Source organism: Cotesia glomerata, linkage group LG2 (assembly GCF_020080835.1).
Source record: "Cotesia glomerata isolate CgM1 linkage group LG2, MPM_Cglom_v2.3, whole genome shotgun sequence".
Taxonomy (NCBI): domain Eukaryota; kingdom Metazoa; phylum Arthropoda; class Insecta; order Hymenoptera; family Braconidae; genus Cotesia; species Cotesia glomerata.
This window is the reverse complement of record NC_058159.1, coordinates 17,016,028-17,038,239: the sequence shown is the minus strand read 5'-3', so window position 1 is coordinate 17,038,239 and position 22,212 is coordinate 17,016,028. Positions and strand designations below refer to the sequence as shown.

The 22,212-nt window shown below is 34.8% G+C and overlaps 1 long non-coding RNA gene across 1 annotated transcript; it reads right to left on the bottom strand.

Moving 5' to 3' along the window:
• Positions 1 to 616: 616 nt before the first annotated feature.
• On the bottom strand, positions 617 to 21,599 carry LOC123258914. Its single transcript, XR_006508175.1, has 3 exons — positions 21,502 to 21,599; positions 17,267 to 17,281; positions 617 to 627 (listed from the first exon to the last, which is right to left on the bottom strand). It is a non-coding gene; the product is annotated as an uncharacterized LOC123258914 (long non-coding RNA).
• Between the last annotated feature and the right edge of the window lie 613 nt (positions 21,600 to 22,212).

The window sequence follows — 22,212 nt, the reverse complement described above, 5'->3', positions numbered from 1 at the left end:
GCGAAACGTAAAATGCTTAAATCTAAGTAAGCTCGGGAAAAGAAAACGAAAAAAAGTAATCGCCGAATGTTCAGATTTTCCAAAAATTACAGTAATAACTAAAAGAAACAACAACAATATTGAAACGTCGGTAGCTCGCAGATACTAACTTAAATGACTTATAATTAATACTACGATGACGTAAGCAATTAATCGATCTTTAAATTACTTAATCATAACCAAAAATTATATTCGGTCCGTCAACGGCTCGTAAGAATCCCGAACTTTCTTAGTTAATCCCGATTCAAATAATTCAAAAATTCAACAATTTGGCGGGCTCGCGGTGGATAACTAACTACGGTCGGTAAATTGACTAAGCTTGCGGGTAGTTGAAGCTTGAGATAAGTTTGGGCCCGCGCTCGGAGATGGCGCGTCGGTCGGGCTAGCTGTCTTACACAGCTCCAAATTTCTCGGGCGTTACGTTTAATAACAACAACAAAAAGAAATCACGTTCAATTGTTGGCATAGATCACTGTTCCAACCAATACGACCATTAACAATAGTAATAATAATGTCACACAGTTGGTTCAATGCCAGTGTCTCGAACAAAAAAAATAACAAAAAAAAATAAATACTAAGAAGCGAACGCTCGACTTTGAATCTACGTTTTAATTTACGAACACACACACAAATACACCCCGATGGTACCGTGCCTCTGAGTGTCATCACACACGTCTCTATAATCCGAAAGAAATTCAATAATTACTTTCGTAAAAAAAAAAATATTAATACAAAAAAAAAGACCATTCGGCAGTCGAAATGGAAGTAGATTTTATAATAAGTGTAAAAATCCAAAAATTACTGCGATTGGAAACGACCGCGGCTTGTCACCACGATAACTTCACCAATTTACAATGGATCTTTATCAAACTCAACATACTTATTCTACAGATAGATACCGAGGTCAAGTTCGAAGATGATCTTAATCGGTCAAGTAATTTAGAAATGCCATGATTTTTCAAACTTAACATACTTCATTGACAATTATGATATTTCATTGATAACAATTTTTTAATAAAATATTTGTTTCACTGAGATGTAATTAAGAAAGAATGTGACATTTACAGACAAAGTATTCTGTCATAATTTACTGAATAATTACAATATTTTTTTAATGAGGAAACATTACCTTTTTCGATGACTTGTTCCAAAAATTTTCTTTCTTTTAATTAAAAATTACAGAGATATTAATTGTAAAAAATAAAAATTATACAATTCATTATTGAATATTATCAACTTTATAGAAAATAGTTTGTTCATATGAAAATAAAAATAAACTTTGTTCAAGAAAATTATCCTTGAATCAAGAAAATTATTTATAAGAATATCTATGATCTTGTATTATTTTATTTTTAAATTCAAAAATGCTTGTTTGGATGTGCTCTAGCTGTTGTATTTCACACCTAAATTTTTTCGTGTAAACAGTAAGAAATTTAAAAAGCAAAATGATTACATTCATTAATTATGTACTATCTTTACTTATTTATTCTATATCTTTCATTTTTATTAATTTTATCCGTTTATAATCAATCTTTTCAACCTTTTTTTCGAATCATTTTTTTCTTTATATTCATTCATTATTTTCTTATAATAAGCCATATCAAAGCAAATTTTAAAAGAGTTGGGAAAGAACAGATAGGGGAAAGGGGGGACCTACTCAGTGGGAATTTTTCCGTAATTGAAAAAATAATCAGACAGCCCAGAGACTACACATATGATATAGTACTCAAATTGAAGCTTATTTAAAGAGCTTTCAGATGTATTTTACAGAATTTCAATAAGTTATCCCATTCAAAAGTTATTCGAGTAAGAAAGTGAAGAAATATGAATTTTTATGATTTTGAAAATTTTGAAATCATGGCATTTCTAAATTACTTGACCGATTAAGCTCATCTTCAAACTTGACTTCAGTATCTATCTGTAGAATAAGTATGTTGAGTTTGGTAAAGATCCATTGTAAATTGACGACGCTATCGTGGTGACAAGCCGCGTTATATCGTATATATATATAAATACTAGCTGACCCGGCAAACGTTGTTTTGCCATGTGAATAATTTCTAGAGAATTTCTAGTGTCGAAAAAAAATTACTAACTTATTGGAAGTGTATAAGGATGTGGAATATGAGTGAAAAAGGCCTGGAGCGCTGTGAACGATGAGGGAATGTTGTTTAAAAATAACAAAACACCAAACATTAATTGTTTTAATTTATTAAAAGTAATAATTATTTATATAATTAATTAATTACATAATATTAATCTCTTAATGCTGCAGCGTGAACAATATTTTTTGTTAGCCGGTCTTCAGCTAATACAAACAAACTTGATGGTTTACCCACTCGAGAGCATGCAACGTATAATTGTCCGTGTGAAAAACATGGTGTGCTCAAATCTAAGCCACAAACAGACATTGTTTGGCCTTGGGATTTATTAATAGTCATTGCAAATGCCAATCTAATCGGAAATTGAATACGCTTAAATTGAATTGGCACATCTGTGGGTATAATAGGTATTCGTGGTATCAATATATTTTCACCTCGAAACTTGCCATTTAAAATGGTGCCTTCGATAACGTTTTTCATTAATTTTTAATGACTAATCGCGTACCGTTGCATAGCCGTGGCGGGTTCAAATTACGAAGCAAAATAATTGGAGATCCAACCTTCAATTGTAAGTTATGTGGTGGCATGCCTGGCAAATCTAGTGAGTTCAAAAACTCTGTTGGAAAATTTACAGCTTCAGTGTCATCGCAAACTGTATCAATAGATTTATATGATACCAAGTCTCCTGGCAATAACTGTTGTATCTTCAGATTTAAAATGTCAACGTCCACATTTTTTGCAGCTAACATTGCTCTTTCTGCAAGCCACTCGAGATTTATGTAATTCGTGTGTACATCGGGAAATATTTGTTCAATAAGAATATCTTGCGAATAAATGATTGTGCAGAAATCATTCGCTAATTTTATGTATCCTGTTTTAGCTATAGTGACTTTTCCATCGCCGATATCTAAGAGTTGTTTTGAGAATGTTTCAGCGGATGGATCTTGAAGCATTTGAACGCGCATATTTACTTTCAGCTGTACTATTTCAACATTATGCCACAATGTCGATGATTTTAAGCAGGCGTTGATTTCATCAGCGTATGTTGAACGTGGAATGACGGGAAGTGTTTGTCTGAAGTCACCTGAAAGGACTAACAGAGTGCCACCAAATAGTTTGTCGTTGTTTTTAATATCTTTCAATGTCCTGTTCAACGCCTCAAGCAAATGTTTGTGTGCCATGGTACATTCATCCCAGATGATAATTTTACACTGTTTCAGCACTGTGGCTATGGACGATTGTTTTTTTATGTTGCACACTGCGTCAGGGTTATTTTGAATATTTAGTGGTAGCTTAAATACTGAATGAGCTGTTCTGCCTCCATCCAATAAAGTTGCCGCAATGCCCGATGATGCAACGGCCAATGCGATGCCATTATTGGATCGTATTTTGGCGAGAATTATCGAAATAAGGAATGTCTTGCCAGTTTCACCTGGTGCATCTAAAAAGAAGAACCCACCTTGTCCTGCTGAAACTGCGAGCATAATGCGGTCGTAAATGGTTCTTTGTTCCTCATTCATTAGTGGGACATTGCGAGTAACAATCGCCGCCGTTTCTACAGTGTTGTACTGCATTTCACGATTCATTTCAGTGTTCAATAAATCAGTTACACCCCGATTTGGCGAATTCATACCGAAATGACTGAGTGCTAAGTTGGCAATGATATTGCAAAGATCCTCAATAGCAATCAATGCTTCATTATACATATCGTCGCTGAATGTTATCGCTAGATCGTTACACCGTGTACGATGTTGATGCAATATATCATCAGTCATTGAATCTTTGTGATTATCCCACAATATCTCTGCTCGGGCTGGAAAACATGTAGTCAACACTATAGCGAATAGTAGACGAATTTGTATTACTGTACAGTTCAATGCTGCTTCAGCAAGCATACATTCCCACTGATTGTCATCTTCTAGCAAGCCGAGTGCAAGGCATGCATCTTTATACGTTGTATACTGTTGCCCGTTCACTTTACGTATATCTTGAAATGACAATGGGCCAGTAACATTAACCAACAATAGTCGAAGATAAAAGCACTCAGTCTGTCTTGGATTCACTGTAAATACTCGCCCCAAGGCATTTGATTTGAATAAATTGGGGCATGCATCAACTGTCACCAGTGAGCCTTGCTTGCGGGGTAACCATTGTTTTTTTTGAGCCCATGTGAAATAGCGTGGTACTTGTGAATAGAGTAAAGTACGTGCAAAGGCACCAAAATCATCCGCACAATTACACAATTCAAAAAATTCAGTGAGTGTAGTTTTTGGTGGATTTATAGCACGATCAATCGCTGGCTCGTTCGTGAAATATACACGCTGACCATTTTCAAGATGAACAGCTAACTGAACAACTGCTGGATCCCGTTCATGAATTGGAAAACTAAAGATACGCCAAACAGCTTCATTGGAGCTGATGTACCGACCTATTTGGTAGAGCGTTATTTCATCGTTTTTATTTACTGGAGGAGCATTCACATTGGTATTTTCCACTCTAAACACCGCCATGTCACTGCCTTTATGGACATACTTGCAAATGTATTTGATGCTCTTCACAGAACTGCAGAACTCAACATTAATATGAGCATTGTATGTTTTGCTCAGCAAGGGTGAATATGGCACGACCCAACAATTGTCAATATTAATGTCTGTGTTGCTGATGTTTTTAATAAATGATTGTCCGCCATTATCTGGATTCCTTCGACGATATATTGGATATCCGTCGACATTTGTGATTGTATCGTTAGTGAAATCTTTAGGGAAATTTTTTGTACATTTTCCATCTGACATGCAAGGCGATGAACGATTAAAAGTAACGCATGAGCCATGAATCATGTTTGCTGTAACAATATCAAACAGCAATTGATCAGTAGACGGATCGGGAATTTCTGCAGAAATTATATTATCTATTTCTTCAGTACGGATTTTGTCGATTAACCAAACCAAAATGTGAGCATCAGTTGAATGTTCGAATGGACTTCAGGATCACGTTAGAATCTGGATCTGTGCCGATAAGCAAACCGTTCAATGGTTCCCGTGGTGTTTCAATTACAGGTAGTTGTACCTTCTCTGACGCGCAACACATCCCGGCTGGTTCATTTTTGAATTTCAAAGCATGACAATACGGGCATTCTTTGTTCATAGCACCAATTACTACTTTTGAATGAGCATAATATTCAATATCGGGCTCATATTGGAATGCTAGACGCAGAAATGATGTAGCTACAAATGCTCGATGCGCCTGTTGGCGTTGTTGGTCATTCGCTCTACGTCTATTGACAGTAAAACGGTGTTATTGTCGTTGTTCTAATCTCATGACTTCATTGCGTTTAGCTCGTGTATCGTCTGATTATTCTTGACGCAATTGCGCCATTCTCACACGCGCTCCAGTATTTTCTTCCTGAACTTGTTCTTCGGTTCTTTGGGCTCTTCTATTTCGAATGCTTCTAGATTTATTTGTATCACGGCTCAAATTGGCCCCTTTGCGTTTTGTTGACATTGTTCACTGTACAATACAAAACACACATGAATAGAACTGATTGAATTATTTAATTATTATATTTAATAATTATATTAATCATTTATTTTATCTTTGATTACATTAAATATACATGTAAAAATTAGATAGTTTCACGAAAGCGAAAAATTTTATGTTTCTTAATTATATCGAAAATACGTATTGTTAGAAAAAGTGAAAAAAAAAATTCTGTCGAAGTTAGAGCTCTTATAAGTAAACACAAAAAAAAATTTCCCAATTGTAATAAAAATCTAACTTTCACCGAATTCGTTTTTCACCATTCCCAACAATATTTTCGTTATAAATAAGAAAGAATAATTTTTGATTTTATAATGAACGTAAAAAATAATTTATACTTACAACTCAATAGCCGTTGTTTGCGGGAACTCGTGACACGTATTGAGTATTTTAGAGGTTATGTAAGTCACTTAATTAACTGACCGTGCGATTTACACTCAAAATTAATAATTTTATTAGTTATTAATAATTGATTGAATTCAATAATATTAGTTATTAATAAATAAATAATAAAGTTACTCGAGAATATATTTGATATGAGAGTTACACAGAGATAGTAAAAATGTTTAACTACTACGCTTGAAGCATAAACACTAATAATAGCCGAAAACTGTAGAGGTAAAATCCCTACTCCGTGCTGTTTATAGGGTGAGAAGTGACACCGGTAGACACATGGAGGAGATAACTTACCAAGTGATAATAATTGATGTTATCGAGCGGGATAGAAAATGATAAAATTATGAAAATGACTATTAAAAAGCAAGGGTTGGTGATAAAAAAGTGCAAATTTAGAGTTGTATGTATTTTTTATGCCACATAATAAAAAAATAAAAAAAAAAAAATTTTATCAAAAATAAAAAAAAAATTTTTGGGGTGAACACCCCTTATCACTTAGAGGGTAGAAAAATAGATAGTAGCCGATTCTCAGGCTTAATGAATATGCATAAAAAATTTCATGAGAATCGGTCAAGCCGTTTTGGAGGAGTATGGGAACGAACATTGTGACACGAGAATTTTATATATTAGATATATATATATATATATATATATATATATATATACACATACATATATAAACTTTTGAACCATATGTATTTTTTGACTCAGCTCGTCGAGTTAAGTCGGAATATAGCAAAATTTTTCAAAAGTTTTGTCATGAGGACCATTGCAATAGTTAGATTTCTATGAAATCTACTAAAAAATTACACCAAAAATCAAACTGGTCAAATTTACTAAAATTGATCGCAATATCGCGGTGAGGATACCCTGGGGCTAAATTAGCGATCAGACTCACCCTGCGGCAGCAGTGAACCCCTCGGGTCGGTACTCGTCCAGGTAGCTGACTCTCAACGAAGTTGGCGGGATAGCAGGCGGAATAGCGTCGCTGTCTCGGTGATGGCGTCTTCCATGTGCACGTAATAATACTAATTAATCGTCACTCGGCAATAATCCACACAGTGGTCGTGAACAATAGCTTCGACAAGGTACAATCGTAAAATAAATCTTAACAATGTGCAATATTTAACTCAGTAATGGTGGTTAATTGTGTTGTAAAATATTTTAATGCTTATAGCGGAATTTGTGCGACTAACAAGCACGGCGTCCAGATCAGAATCAATTTATCATGGCTGCCTCCTCGGCAACATGTGTTCTCCAATTTTCCGTTAGTTCAAAAACCTCGCATCCAATCAGCTCACGGCTTCTTCTAGCCGGCCGTTGTATTACGGGATGCGTCCAGTACTCCGTTGTGATCGATGATTGGTCGATATGTCACTCGGTTCGGCTTACGGCATCCAGATGGTGCCTCGCTCGACTTAAGTTGCTCAAACGCCGTCGTCATTCGTCGGATTCAAATTTTGCTTCGCTCTCGCAGTGGTCCTCCTCCAGATGTCACGCTGGTCGTTGATGGCTCTGTGTAAATTCGCGGGTTCGTCTGATCGCTTAAACTTAATTTCGCTCTCACTCTCACATACTCTCTACAATAGTTACCCTCATTCATGCATACTTTTCAAATTCGGCGCGGTTTCGGGTGTAAGCCTTACCTCGAGCTTCACTCTCTGATCAGGAGGCCGCTTGGGGCGACACAGTCGCGTCGAATCTTTGCATTCCTTCAGCTGAGCCAAAATAATTAATAATGATAACGAAAATTAAAATAAAACAAATAGTCAAACTAGTCTTTTGACATGGGGAATTTTTCCCATGTCACAATATATATATATATTATATGAAAAGTTGATGTGGGTACTCAAATGAAAAGTCTCGATGAGTGTAATGTCGGGATGAGCTTATATCTTTAAAAATGTCAATAGTTAAAAAGATAAAAGGTCATTTCTTAATTATACGTCTAGAAATGAAGCATTTTCGAATGCAGCCTAAGTACTTATCATGATAAATTGACTATCGATGAGAATGATATGATACCTTAAAAAAGCGCAAATTCAAGTCAAGACCTTTACAATGACACTAAATTTCACTAAAAAAAAACCCGATTTTATCATATGACTATCCTGGAGACAAAATTTTTGTTATTCTCTTAATAATATAAATATACTTTTTTCAATACTCACTCTTATGTCAAACATTAGAATGCTATTATATTCTGACTCTAAAATCGAAAAAGTTTAGTTTTTTATACTTCCTGTGTAATTTTTATATGATTGCAATCATGATGATTTTAACTATCTCCGATGGTAAAAGTTACCATCTAGATAATAAACCGTATTATCATAATTGTGGGAATTAATATATACTGATTGTACTAATTACAATCGCCGGATAGTTGCATTTATCATCTTAACTTTGCAAAAATTAATAACCATCCTGCATAGTAGAAGCTACAAAATGAGGATGGTTACCGTTAACATAAAATTTTCTCCGTGTGGTAATCGGTAGCCTGCACCGAAATAATCGGTAGACTCTACCGAAAATAATCGGTATCTGCTACCGATTTTTTTTTGGTAGCAGCTGCTGATTTTTTCGGGAACCTCTACCGAAAAAATCGGTAGCCTCTACCGATTTTTTTTCGGTAGCAGCTGCCGATTTTTTCGGGAGCCTCTACTGAAAAAATCGGTAGCCTCTGCCGAAAAAAATCGGTAGCTGCTACCGATCGCCAATCGGTAGACTCTACCGATTATTTTTTTCCGTGTATGGGACATACTTTACGTAAATTTTGACATAGCTCTAAGTCATTTTGACGTCATATTGACGTAAACGTTTTCACTGGGTATATTAAGATTGACTATCTGTCAAGTCATACTAAACTAGCCTATTGGCCGCTTGGCCTGAAAACAGATTATTTATCTTGTTGCTTGATTTATAATGGATTTGAAAATCAATTATTTCATAGATTCTGAAGATCAAAAGTTCAGGTAATGCATCACCTATTTTTATGCAATTTTTTATACTTAATTGTTAACAGGATATGTACATTTCCATGAAAATTTATCGAAATTCACCGATTATAGGACAAAAATAAAATAGCAATTATTCATTGATCTAATAACTTGTGTCAGCATTTGTACGCTCTTACTACGGCTTAGTGTGTGTTTTCTGTATTAATTGTCTTGGCCCTGATTAAAAAAAAGTATTGAGAGAAAGAAAAAAGTATTGTAAAGAGTTGGTTTTCTAGTCAATCTAATTCTTTTCAATACTTTTTTCTGTGTCTCCATACTTTTTTTTAATCAGGGGGTCGAAAAAAATAACGTTTCTATAGAATTCCTATTTTATTTTAAGTAATTTCGTCAACATTGGATTGTAGACTCGAAAACGTAAGTTCTAAAGTACTTTTACAAACAATGTCTTTTGTATATATCTTTGATGAGTTCATAAGAGCAAATATTATGCAGCTTATATAAGAGTATAATATTTTTGATACGGCCATTAGTATTCGATAAATTCATAAGTTTTATTTGAAGTGACTAAAAAAAAATGTGAGCCGTCATAGGACGCCTGGCAGATGTGAAACATCGTGTGTGTACAAGTAATATGCATAAAAGATAATATTATTACAGGAATTAAATATAGCCTAATGAAAAAATGAAGTATTACGAATTTCTTACAGAAAATGGTAACTTTATTTAATAAACATTTATTTACATGTGATATAAAAATTCGATATTAATATCAAGTGGCCACAATTTAAATATTTTCATCTGTGACTTTAGTAATAGTTATATTCGATGTTTCCTCTGCCGGTATTACTGTGACGATTGGTCGATGATAACTTAAGTACGTTACAAAAGTATTGGATGAAACATTATCAAGATATCTCACAAATACAGCATCTATTGTTGTTCCATATTTGGTAGTAGATTCTCTTGGATTGTTGTTGATTTGCAATTGAAATTCTTTTTGAAGAAATGTCATTAATGGCATTGATTCAGCTCTTGCAAAATTTACATTAAAATCTCTAGCTTAAATTAATGGTAATTTATGTTTATTCGTTTTAAAAATTATTGAACCTCTTTGACTATAAGGAAATAACCTTTCATGTAAAAATGAAATTATATGATCCATTTTGTTATTAGGTGAAATGTATACTACAATCATAATTAATTCACTTCCGTCTTCTAGTTTAACATGTGAAGCACACATATCACCAATAGATGTTTGGGAAACATGAACTTCTGTAGCATTTTGAACTGCTAGATCCATGTTGAGTGTAGTAACATGTGAAGTGTTGTTGTTTTTGTAAATGGCCACTCCAGCGGCCAGATCTAAGATAAAAATTAAAATAGTCTGGTACTATTTGATTAATAAAGTCTTACACAACATTGATAGTATGCCTTGTGTTTAACTGATCAGGGTGGCGTCCAGTTTCAATAATAATATTTTGTGATCCCTGTGATGATTGTTGGGAACTGAAATATTTAAAAAAATATGATATTAAAATACACAAGAAAAAGAAAAAAAATTTTGAGTGTGGCTTCAATATACTCATGAACTCAAATCTTAGTTAATTATTGCAATATATGACTAAAGATTAGCAAATATAAATTTTATTAATAAATTTTTCCATATTAATTCCTTCATGAATAATAAAAAAATAATTAATTGAAGATAATATTAATATAATTTATATAATTATTAATCTTAATATAATTTATATAATTACTAAAATGATTAATATGAATATAATTAATTAAATATAAAAATATAATAATTACATTTATGGACACTTGAAAAATACGATCTACTTACTGATGACTTGGTAGTATGCCATAGTGTAGTTTCAATTTCTTTGCACAAGGTTGATCACTTTGATCTTCTGAGTCATCACTATCACACATATTTTATTATCAAAAATTAAAATAAAAATGTTTCACATCGAAATTAAATAAAACGCAAGTTATGTGTACCGTAGTAAACAACAACGTCGAACTAAGTGAGAAGCCACGCCTTACACTCTACTACATATAAAATATATATATATATATATATATATATATATATATATATATATATATATATATGTATACCTTAGTATAGCGTGGCGACCCGTCACCACGGCAAGCGTCGCCACGCCAACAATTCGGTTTACAAGTGAGCCTATAGATGTTTCACATCAAAAAGTCCGATAATTTTGTAGAAATATAAGTTGGTAAGTATAAGATTTTAGAAAACAATTGAAGTTGAATTTAGATTTTAAGAACTAATAGAAGGGTCACATCAAACTAGAAGTAAAATGAACAAAAGGTCATAGGAGGATAAGCAGGGTAATAATGTTTTTTGTGAGTAGATAAATAATATCCTGTGGGTATGTAGGTATTATCGTAATATTGAGATCTCGACATTTTCAAACTTTGATCTAATTCAGTTTTTGAGAAAAACCAAAATAAGTAGGAGAGAGGGGAGTACGATGGGTCCTTTCGGGTAAAAATGCTCATGATCATAGTTTTTCATGCTCGTTTAAGTTTTTTAATTTCCCGCTACGATTACTTGGAAAAAAATTAGGAAAACGGTTGACCCTGAAGGCCAACCCTGCACTTCCCGCCAATTCCATATCTAAACGTTTGAAATTGCACTCATGACGTTTCTGATCTCTTCGAGCTCAAAAATACAATTTGTGTGTTATTTTGAGCTCTCCAAGCTCAAAAAAATAGCTTTTGTATGCTTTGGTCTGGTAGAAGCTTGATAAAACACTATTTTTTCAATTTTCAAACCGCAATAAATTTTGAATGAATGAACCGATTTTCACGCGATTAGCGGCATTCGATGCAATTTTTTTAGCCTCACAAAGAATTTTCAAGTTTTGATTGATCGGGCGAGGAATTTCGGAGTTATTCCGAAAAAACACTTTTTTCGGTTTTCTTTCATTCACGATATCTCTCGAACGAATCAACTGATTTTGACCGGACTGATGGCGATCGACGTGATTTTTTGAGGTAAAGAGCTGTTTAGTTTTTGGAGTCGATCCATCAAGCCGTTTAAAAGTTATTCCAAAAAACCACATTTGAAAAAAATTTTTTTTTTAGTTTTTTGAAGATTTCTCAAAATCTATCAATCTGAATCGCTCCCAATAGATTTTGAAATCTAAGTTTGGTCAAGCCCTTTCGAATGGCACCAATTACGATGAAATCGGTCAAGCTGTTCAAAAGTTATAAGCGGTATTGAAATATTGTGTGCCGTTATGTTTGCTTCTCGGACTTAAATCTCGATTTTGTACTTCGTTCAGGAATTCTAGTATTCTTCGAAGCCAGGTACACTCTCTCGATGGTTCGGATAGTGCCACGATTTCAGCCTCTGTCGAAGATACTGAGACGCATCGTTGTTTTTTACTGGCCCAGCTTATGGTGCCACCGAGAAATTTGAAAATGTAACCTGAATTGGATTTTTTCTCCGCCCAGTTCGCGTTTGCGTATCCAATTAAATTTTGGGAGCCGTGTTTGTGGTAGCTCAATTTTAGCTTGTAGCCTTTTGTCAATTTTAAGTATCTTACTACTCGCTGTAACTTATTCCAGTCAATTTTTCTTGTGTCTTTAATATGTTGTGCTAGAAGAGCGACAGGAGCTGAGATGTCTGGTCTGGTGTGAGTCGACAAGTACAGTATGGCTCCAATTAGACTGCTATAGTGTTCGTTTGACTCCTCTTATGACGATAGTCTCTTTTTCTCGTACTCTACGTCCATGGGATACTTGGATGTTATTGAAAGATTTAGTCTTGTACGTGCCAATATATTCTTTTCAATATATTGCTCTTGACTGATCATGAATTCGCTGTCAACATTTCGCGAAATTTCAAACCCAACGTAGTATTTGACATCTCCCATATCGACCATCTTGAAGGTTTCATCAAGTATTGTGAATATGTCATCCATCCGTTTTTCCGATGAACTGGCTTCTAGTATGTCATCTACGTGTACTACTAGGAAAGTAATTGTGTTGCATCCATGTTTGTAAAGACAGGGGTCGCTCTGGCATCGTCCAAAACCCAGTTTTGTCAGTGTGGTGTTTAATTCGCTGTTCCAAGTTCTTGATACCTGTTTTAAGCCATAAATTGATTTATTAAGTTTACAGCCAGTCTGATTTATCTTTGTCTTCAAAACCTGGTGGTTGTTTCATGTATATGACTTCATTGAGTTTTCCGTTTAAATATGCCGTATTGACGTCCCAGTGTTTGACAGTCAACTTCTGCTTTCCAGCAATAGCTATTACTATTCTAATAGTGCTTGGCTTTAGTACTGGAGCAAAAACTTCTTCATAATCCACTCTATATTTTTATGAGAATCCTTGAGCCACTAGTCTGGCTTTAAAACGATCTGGTGTACCATCGGGCGTCTTCTTTACTTTGAAGACCCATTTACAGCCTATGGCCTTTTTATTTTTCGAGATTGGCTCGAGATCCCAGGTTTCGTTTTCTCGTAGTGATTGAAGTTCTTCCAAAACGGCTATTTCCCATTCTTCAGCGTATATTTCCACGAGAAGACAGATAGTACCCAACGCCGTGTCGTTGCTCGCATCCCAAGCATTTATAGCATCCTCTCCAGCAGTGGGTCTTGTTCCTGATACCGCTTTCCACGTTCCCTTACATTTTAAAAGCTGTTCGACCTTTAATTTCCATATTTGGTAGTTATTATTGTTCAATTTTCCAATACCGAACGCCACAGAACTACGTTCCGCCATTTTGTCAAAAAAAACTTTACGCACAAAAAAAACTATTTTCTTTACTTTACTTATTTCACTTTATTAACAAAATATGCCAATTCCTGGGCCCATAACCTGTTAGGGTTTATGGAATTGGATATAATGAATAAATAACCTTACACTTGAGTCTATTACAATAAACGTCTACGCGCTACCATATTTTGTTACAAACTGAAATAACTAAACATACAGGAGTAATGAGTAATGACTAATAGTACCGAATGTATAGTAATGTGCGCACGCTTGCAATTGACTACAACATTTTTTTATAAAGCAAACAATTATTCTGTAGTAAAATTTCATACTCTACAAAAAAGGTCTCTTATCATTTTTCATCAAATTCATATTGTGAAACCTAAGGGTCTAAGGGTGGGGAGCATTTACATGCCTTTAGTAGGTACCAGACTTTATGTATAGTTAGTCACTAAGAATAAAGATTACAGTGCTAACGCACGTTATACGTTGAATATAGTAGTATCATTTTATATAGTAGTATATAATATATTATATATAATAATAATATTATAATATATTATAATATAGTAGTATATAATATAGTAGTATCATTTATACGCTATCCTACAGAAAGCTCATTAGGTTATGGACCCAGGCACCAGAACATATCTATAAATGTTCAGTACAGTTAATAAGTTTAAAGTTAAAGTTCAGTAAAGTTTAGTGAAATTCAGTAAAGTTTAGTGAAGTTCAGTCCAGTAAGGGTCAGTCCAGTTAAGGATAAATCCAGTTGATTCAAGAAAAATTGTCAAAATGACGGAAAGCAGCAGCAGTTTTGGCATAACAAAGCTTAACAATAGCAACTACCAGGTGTGGAAGTATAAAGTAGAAAAATTGCTTAAAAGAGAAGGTACTTGGAGAGCAATTACAACGCCTAAACCCACTGCAGATGAGGAAGCAATCGAAATTTGGGAAGTAAAAGATGAAAAGGCCCAAGGAACTATCTGTTTATTATTAGGAGATGATCAAACTCCACACACTCTCGGAAAGTCAACAGCGAAAGAAATTTGGGATGCACTAGCAACTTATTACCAGAAAGCTAGTGGGATGAATAAATAAACTCTAGTGGTGGAGTTACTATAGTTAAGACTTGGTGAAGGAGAAGATTTAGGAAAACACATTTCAAAAATCCAGGAGTTAACAAACAACTTAATAGCTTTAGGAAGTAAAGGTATTGGCGAATTTGCCCCATGAATAATATTACACAGTATGCCACCTTCATATCACACGCTTGTTTCGGTTGTAACAGGGCTATTTATCCTGTGACGGTAAAACCGCACACGCGTGATAATTATTCGACGCAGCACTGGCGCGTCTCGGTCTTCGGGACCCATTAGCATTAAGTGGGGGAAATTTTGGGTTTCTTGGTCAGTTGAGTAACTGCGGTGAGTTAGAAGTAGTGCAGTGCTCAATTCAACAACATCAGCAGCCAAAAAGTCCAAAAGGAAACCAGTTTAGAACAAAGAGTTTCCTCAGCACAAATTTAACCAGGTATTGAGACTCACATTTTTGATGAGCCTAGGGGGTCGTATACCCGGCTCATCAATTTTACTACTTCTCATTTATTAATTAAATTTTGATAATTCAATTGTTTATAATATTTTGCCTAATAATAATCAAATAATTAATTAATTGTAATTAATTCTTATTCGTTAGCATTGTGAGCATTCTTCCTGGGGATCTTATACCCGAAGAATGTTTTAGACCTCTTGGGTTTGGAAGTCGTGAGTAATTAATTTGGTAATTTGGCCAATTGATAATTGTTAACATCTTAGATTGGTTTAAATAAATTTATTTTATTAATTAAATTCTGAACATCGAGAAGGTTCCAATCGACACGACATAGTATTCGGTACCCGAGGTCCAAAACGTGCTACGCAGCTACGAACAATGGCGTCCATTTTGAGCGCGCAAATTCCTTTGTGAATTTTACTACGCAACAATTTACAATATTAACAACTGGACTATTATTATAAATTATAACGATTGAATTATCATTTATTAATATTATTTATTACAAGAAAGTATTATTTATTTAATATAATTTATTGAGAATCGGCTACTGAGTTTCGACGCCATTGAGATCGAATTACCCGTGGATAATTTTTCGTGAATTTATTTTACATTGAGATAATTTGTTTTATTAATTATTTATAAATCGAAAAATTCCACGTGGTCATTTTATACATTGAACTATTGAAGACTAAAATTATTATTTTATTGGAATTATTCATAAAAATATTTAACGGCGTGGATTAAGTCCCAGAAAATTAGTTAGAATTTTACAAAGAAATATTCTTAAGAATTTATTCAAAATTTAAGAAATAAAATTACGAGTTGAAATTGAAATAAATTTATGCGTCGATATTGTTCTTAAAAATTTATTTAATGTTGAGTATTAAACTCGTGTTAATTTTGGAAGAAGCTTAGGCGTCGTTTTAATCCGAAGTTATTGAAGGTTCTGTTTTATTAATAGTGGAAATTGTTTATGATTTTAATTGCGAGCTAATGACTGAAAATTAGTAGTAAAAATTAATGTTGTTATTTTTGGAGTAATTTTGTAATCCGGAAAATAAAAGTTAAGTAGAGCCAGTGTGTATGTGTGTGTGAAGACGCGTGGGTTATGTATGTGAAGATCGTGCGGGATATGTGTGTGAGTGTACGCGTTCTTTGCTTGTTGATGAATTGCCAAGTAGAGTAACTCGTACAGTCCTAGAAGCCGTTGTATAGACGCCAAGTGGGGTACAGCGGCAGTAAGTTAGAAACTGCGGTATAGACGCTCCATAAGAGGGTACCGTCAGGATTAAGAATTTTTGTAACGGTCTCTACTTGTTGATGAATTGCCGAGTAGAGTAATTAATACACTTGAGAATCCGTTGTATAGACGCCAAGTGGGGTACAGTGGTAGTAAGTTAGAAACCGCAGTATAGACGCTCCGTATGAGGGTACTGTGGGATTAGGAATTTTTTTGGACGACCCCTACTTGTTGATGAATTGCCGAGTAGGGTAATCGAGTTTTGGTGCGACGTTTTCTACTTGTTGATGAATTGCCGAGTAGAGGACTAGCACTGAGTTGGGGCGACGGTTTTAGCCCGAAATCCTCCGGTAGTTATAAGCGGTAGTGTTAAGTTAGTTGTAAGTGAGTGGTGTACGTGCAAGGGCACGAGTTGTTATTCTATTTTGTTGTTAAATAAATACCGGTCATTTTTGTTAAATAGAAATTTATTTCTTTCAGACCACCTTCCTCCACTCTCTCTCCCTGTAGGTTATAAGCTCAGCTCTGGTTTCCGGTTCCAGGAACCGAAATACAAAATCCTGGTGGCGCCCTTGTTAATTTAAAATCATTTATTTATTATATTGCTTTTATTTAGATTAATAAAGGGGCCAATGAGCGGTAAGTAAAAACAACCCGTTACACGGTATTAGCATCCAAACCTGAAGAAGAATTAACTATTGATAACGTCAAGGCTACACTCATCGGTGAGCTTAAACGTCGAAAAATTACCTCAGAGTCACCCTACAAAAATGTAATAAGAGTGAATAATTCAAAAAACAATGACAAAAGTGCTCTTACATGTTATTTTTGCGGAAGTACGGAACATTTTAAGAAGAATTGTAAAGAATTTTTAAGATGGAAACAAAAACAAATTCGTAAAGCAAGAGAAAAACCTCGAGCTGCAATAAAAGAAGAATCTACATTGTCAGAAAGTGATAGTGATGTCAGCATACAGCAACAAGCTTACTCTGTCAGTAATCCCATCAAATATAAACATCAGATTAGAAAAGAATGGTTTCTAGACTCGGCAGCAAGCAGTCATATAATGAATGACATCACCTTCTTTGATAAAATCGACGCCACTTACACATCAAAAGTAGCCGATGGAAATTCATGTATCGTCCAGGGCAGAGGGAGTGGGCAAATCGAGTGTTTGACAACGGATGGCCAATTCAATACACTACAATTAGACAAAGTATTGTTTGTTCCACAGTTCGAGTCAGGACTTATACCAATAGGATCACTGGATAAACAAGGATACCAGGTCAAAATCAAAAATAATACCATGACTATATTTAAAGACGATAAAGAATGTGCTGTTGGCAATAGAATCAGTCATATGTACAAATTAAGAACTCCTGAATATGCTTTCGCAGTATTGCCCCACCATTCGAAAAATTGTATTCATGTTTAGCATGCAAGATTTGCGCACCGAGATCCTAAAGCAATAAACAGATTAATAAAAGATCATCTAGCAATTGGAATAACAATAGATAATTGTCCAATAAGATAAGTGTGTGAATCATGCATTAGAGGAAAATTATCTAGAAGACCTTTCCCCGAAAAATCGGAAACATCGAGCAAAGGGCCATTGGAACTTATACATACCGATTTGTGTGGACCGATGTCCACAGCCACACCAGGAGGCCGTAAATATGTGATGACATTAATCGATGATTTCAGAAAATACACACACTCTAACTTGCTCACACACCAATCTCAGGCAGAATTGGTTATAGAACAATTCGTTAAATATTGTGAAACTCAGTTTGAGAAAAGGCCAAAGATTTTCAGATCAGATAGAGGTGGAGAGTATATTGGACACACTCTAAAGGATTATTTAAGAGATAAAGGTATCGATTTTCAAAACACTATGCCTTATACTCCAGAGCAAAATGGTCTGGCCGAGAGGAAAAACAGATATCTGATGGAAGCAGTAAGGACCATGTTAATCGACGCGAAGTTGCCTGATACGTACTGGGGAGAAGCGGTCATGACGGCAACGTACCTCCAAAATAGATTACCGACAAGAATAAGATCAAAAACCCCGTATGAACTCTGGTTCAATAAAATACCGGACGTCAGTCACCTTAGAACTTTCGGATGCCGAGCCTATGTTCATATTCCAAAAGAATTGAGGAGAAAATTAAATTCAAAAGCCAGAGAATACATATTCCTTGGGTACCCACAGGGATCAAAAGGGTACAAACTACTGGAAAATTCGTCTGGAAAAATCCTTGAACAGAGTGATGTAACTTTCTTGGAAGAACGTCGCATTCAAGGGCAAGAGAACGTAGAAAATTTATGTGACTCTCAACCGCTTATTGCTCAGAATAAGAACCTTGTCAATACTCTCGAGTCGGAACAACACACAATTTATATTTCATGTGAAACTATTGATGATGAGTTTCCCCAACGGAAGACAGATAAGTCCTCATTTCAATCAGTTACTTCAGGGGAAGGTTTAGTCAGCACAGAAGAGGTCTCCGTCACCCCAAAGGAAGTTCCAAGCATCAACAACTCGCAGCAACCGGAAATAGATAAATACGTATATGATAGAGAAAATGACAACGACGAAGCTGAACCGAAAACATATCAGGAGGCAATCAATGGTCCTCACAGCAAAGAATGGTTAAATGCCATCACAGAAGAACTCGAGTCACTCCAGACTAACAACACATAGGATTTCAAAACAGTGCCTAAGAATAAAAAAAATGATTGTTTGTAAGTGGGTGTTTAAAGTAAAAACTGCCCCAGATGGAAAAACTAAAAGTTTCTATGATGAAGTGTTTGCACCGGTGGTGAGAATAACAACAGTCAGGGCATTTCTCTCTATTGCAGGATAAAGAAATTATTTTTTGAGACATGTGGATGTAAAAACGGCCTTTCTAAATGGTAAGATCAAGGAGGTGATATACATGGCCCAACCACCTGAGTGTGAAGACAAAAATCATCCAGACTGGGGATGTAAATTAAATAAAGGCCTCTACGGACTCAAACAAGCAGGCAAAGAATAGTATGAAAAGCTAAACCAAGTGCTGACAGAATTTGGCTTCGAACGAAGTGATGATGATCCATGTTTGTACATACATAGCAATAACACACTTAGTTGGCTCTTGAGTCACGTTGATGATGTCTTAATTAGGTGTATATCTCTGGAAAAAATAATGAAGATAATAGATGAGACGTGAGGTGTTACTTGGGAATAAACATAAGAAGAAACAAGCAAGGAGATTTTACCATCAATCAGTCAAACTACATTCAGAAAGTACTCCAAAGAACTGGATTGGACCAGGCAAAATCATCAACATTCCCAATGGACCCCGGGTACGAAAAGCTCAGAGTGGACTCACCGGAAATCAAAACTGACCACTATAGTAGGCTTATTGGAGCTCTGCTCTACACTACATCTCAGTCAATTCACGCCCTGATATATCCGCGCCAGTTGCACTGCTTGCACAGCACATTAAACAAACAAAGCAGGTGGACTGGATTGAAGCGCAGAGAGTTTGCAAGTACTTAAAAGGGACAATTGATTATGAACTTAAACTCAGTAACCATGGAGACCCATAACGCAGACTACTAGCCTACACTGATGCAAACTGGGCCGAAGACAGGGAGACAAGGAAATCAAACACTGGTTTTGTTATTAAAATCTTTGGAGGTGCTATAGCGTGGTCATGCAAGAAACAAGACTGCGTAGTAACGTCATCAACCGAAGCTGATATCATTACCCTGTCAGTGACGTCAAAAAAATGTGTTGGCATAAGAAGTATATTAGAATTTATGGAGGAACCACAAAATGAACCTAACACCATATATGAAGACAACCAAAGTTGTATTAACAACATCTCAACTGTAGGAAAAAGCACGCTGACAAAACACATTGATTCCAAATATCTACATACAAAAGAATTAATAAATAAAGGCGTAGTAAAGGTAATTTACTATCCAACTACCGAAAATTTAGCAGACATCCTTACGAAGCCATTGGGACCACAAAAGATCAAGACACTGACACGGAGTTAGTGTAGAAGGAAGTCCACCATCCAACCAGTGAGGGGAAGTATTAGGAAACCTCAGGGTCTAAGGGTGGGGAGCATTTACATGCCTTTAGTAGTCACCAGACTTCATGTATAGTTAGTCACTAAAAATGAAGATTACAGTGCGGACGCGCGTTATACGTTGAATACAGTAGTATCATTTATACGCTATCCTACAGAAAGCTCATTAATCCACTCCTTTCATAGTTATTCGTCTTTAAAATAAAATTCAAAAGTAATTAACTGTTTATTTTGCGTTAGACATAATTGATTTCTTTTGTTTGACAAATTTAAGACTTGAATAGTAAAAATACCTTTTTCTTCTGCAGATCAATGAATTTTTTTCAAAAAATCAAAATTTATCGGCGTATTATCTTAATAACACCATTGTTTATCAACTGATAGCAGATTTATTAATCGTCTTAAAATGTATTTATTTACTTAGATAATACCCCGATAAATTTTGATTTTTTGAAAAAAAATTCATTGATCTGCAGAAGAAAAAGGTATTTTTACTATTTAAGTCTTAAATTTTTGAAACAAAAGAAATTAATTCGTGACGGGTTGATACCGCTCAATTGGCCCCTTAAATTAAATTAATTGGAATAATAAAACAACAAAATGTGAAAGCTAAATTAATAAACAAAAGGGCGCCACCAGGATTTTTAATCACGGTTCCTGGAATCAGTACCAGAGCTGAGCTTATCTTACAGGGAGAGAGAGTGGAGGAAGGTGCTGTGAAATAAAATAAATTCTTAATTAACAATACATGGCCAAATTTACTAACAACAAAATTATTTAACAAATTGTGCACACTCACACACACTATAATAAACTTATGGTCTAGCAACGCAGAGAATTAACTGCGAGACAAACGATATTTACAACGATACCTTCCCAAACGACGATACAATGACTAGCTGGGATGTTCTAACGGACGGTTTCCCACAACCTGATTATAACTAGTTGGGCTTTTTTGAACGAACGGTCTCCCACACCTGACTAAAACTATTGGGCTTTTTCTAACGAATGATCTCCCACACCTGCCTAAAACTAAACTTAAAATTACAAGTCCACCGGACAACTGAACAAAACCAACTCCACACACTTTTAACTTGATTTTAAGTCCACAGGACTATCAATACTTATAACACTATTAACACTCTCTATCACACATTACCCGTACAAATATCACACACATAACCCGTACTCACATACTCTGAATTTACTTTACTTTTATTTTTGATTTATAAAATTTTAACAAAATTTAATTCCAAAAAAATTGTTACATTAACTTTCAACTTAAAACAATTCAGTCATTGGCTAGCAATTAAATTTACAGAACATTTCCGAGACTAAAATTTAATTCCCAAATGTCTAAACTAAAATTCGACGCATGAATTTATTCCAAATTAATTCGAAATTTTAATAATAAAACGAATTATTATAAATTTAACTAAAAATTCTTGGATTTAATATCCACGCTGTTGAATAAATTCTAAAGAATCTTATCGAAATGATGAAATTAAATTATTAAATATTTTCCAGAACGTAAGTTCAAT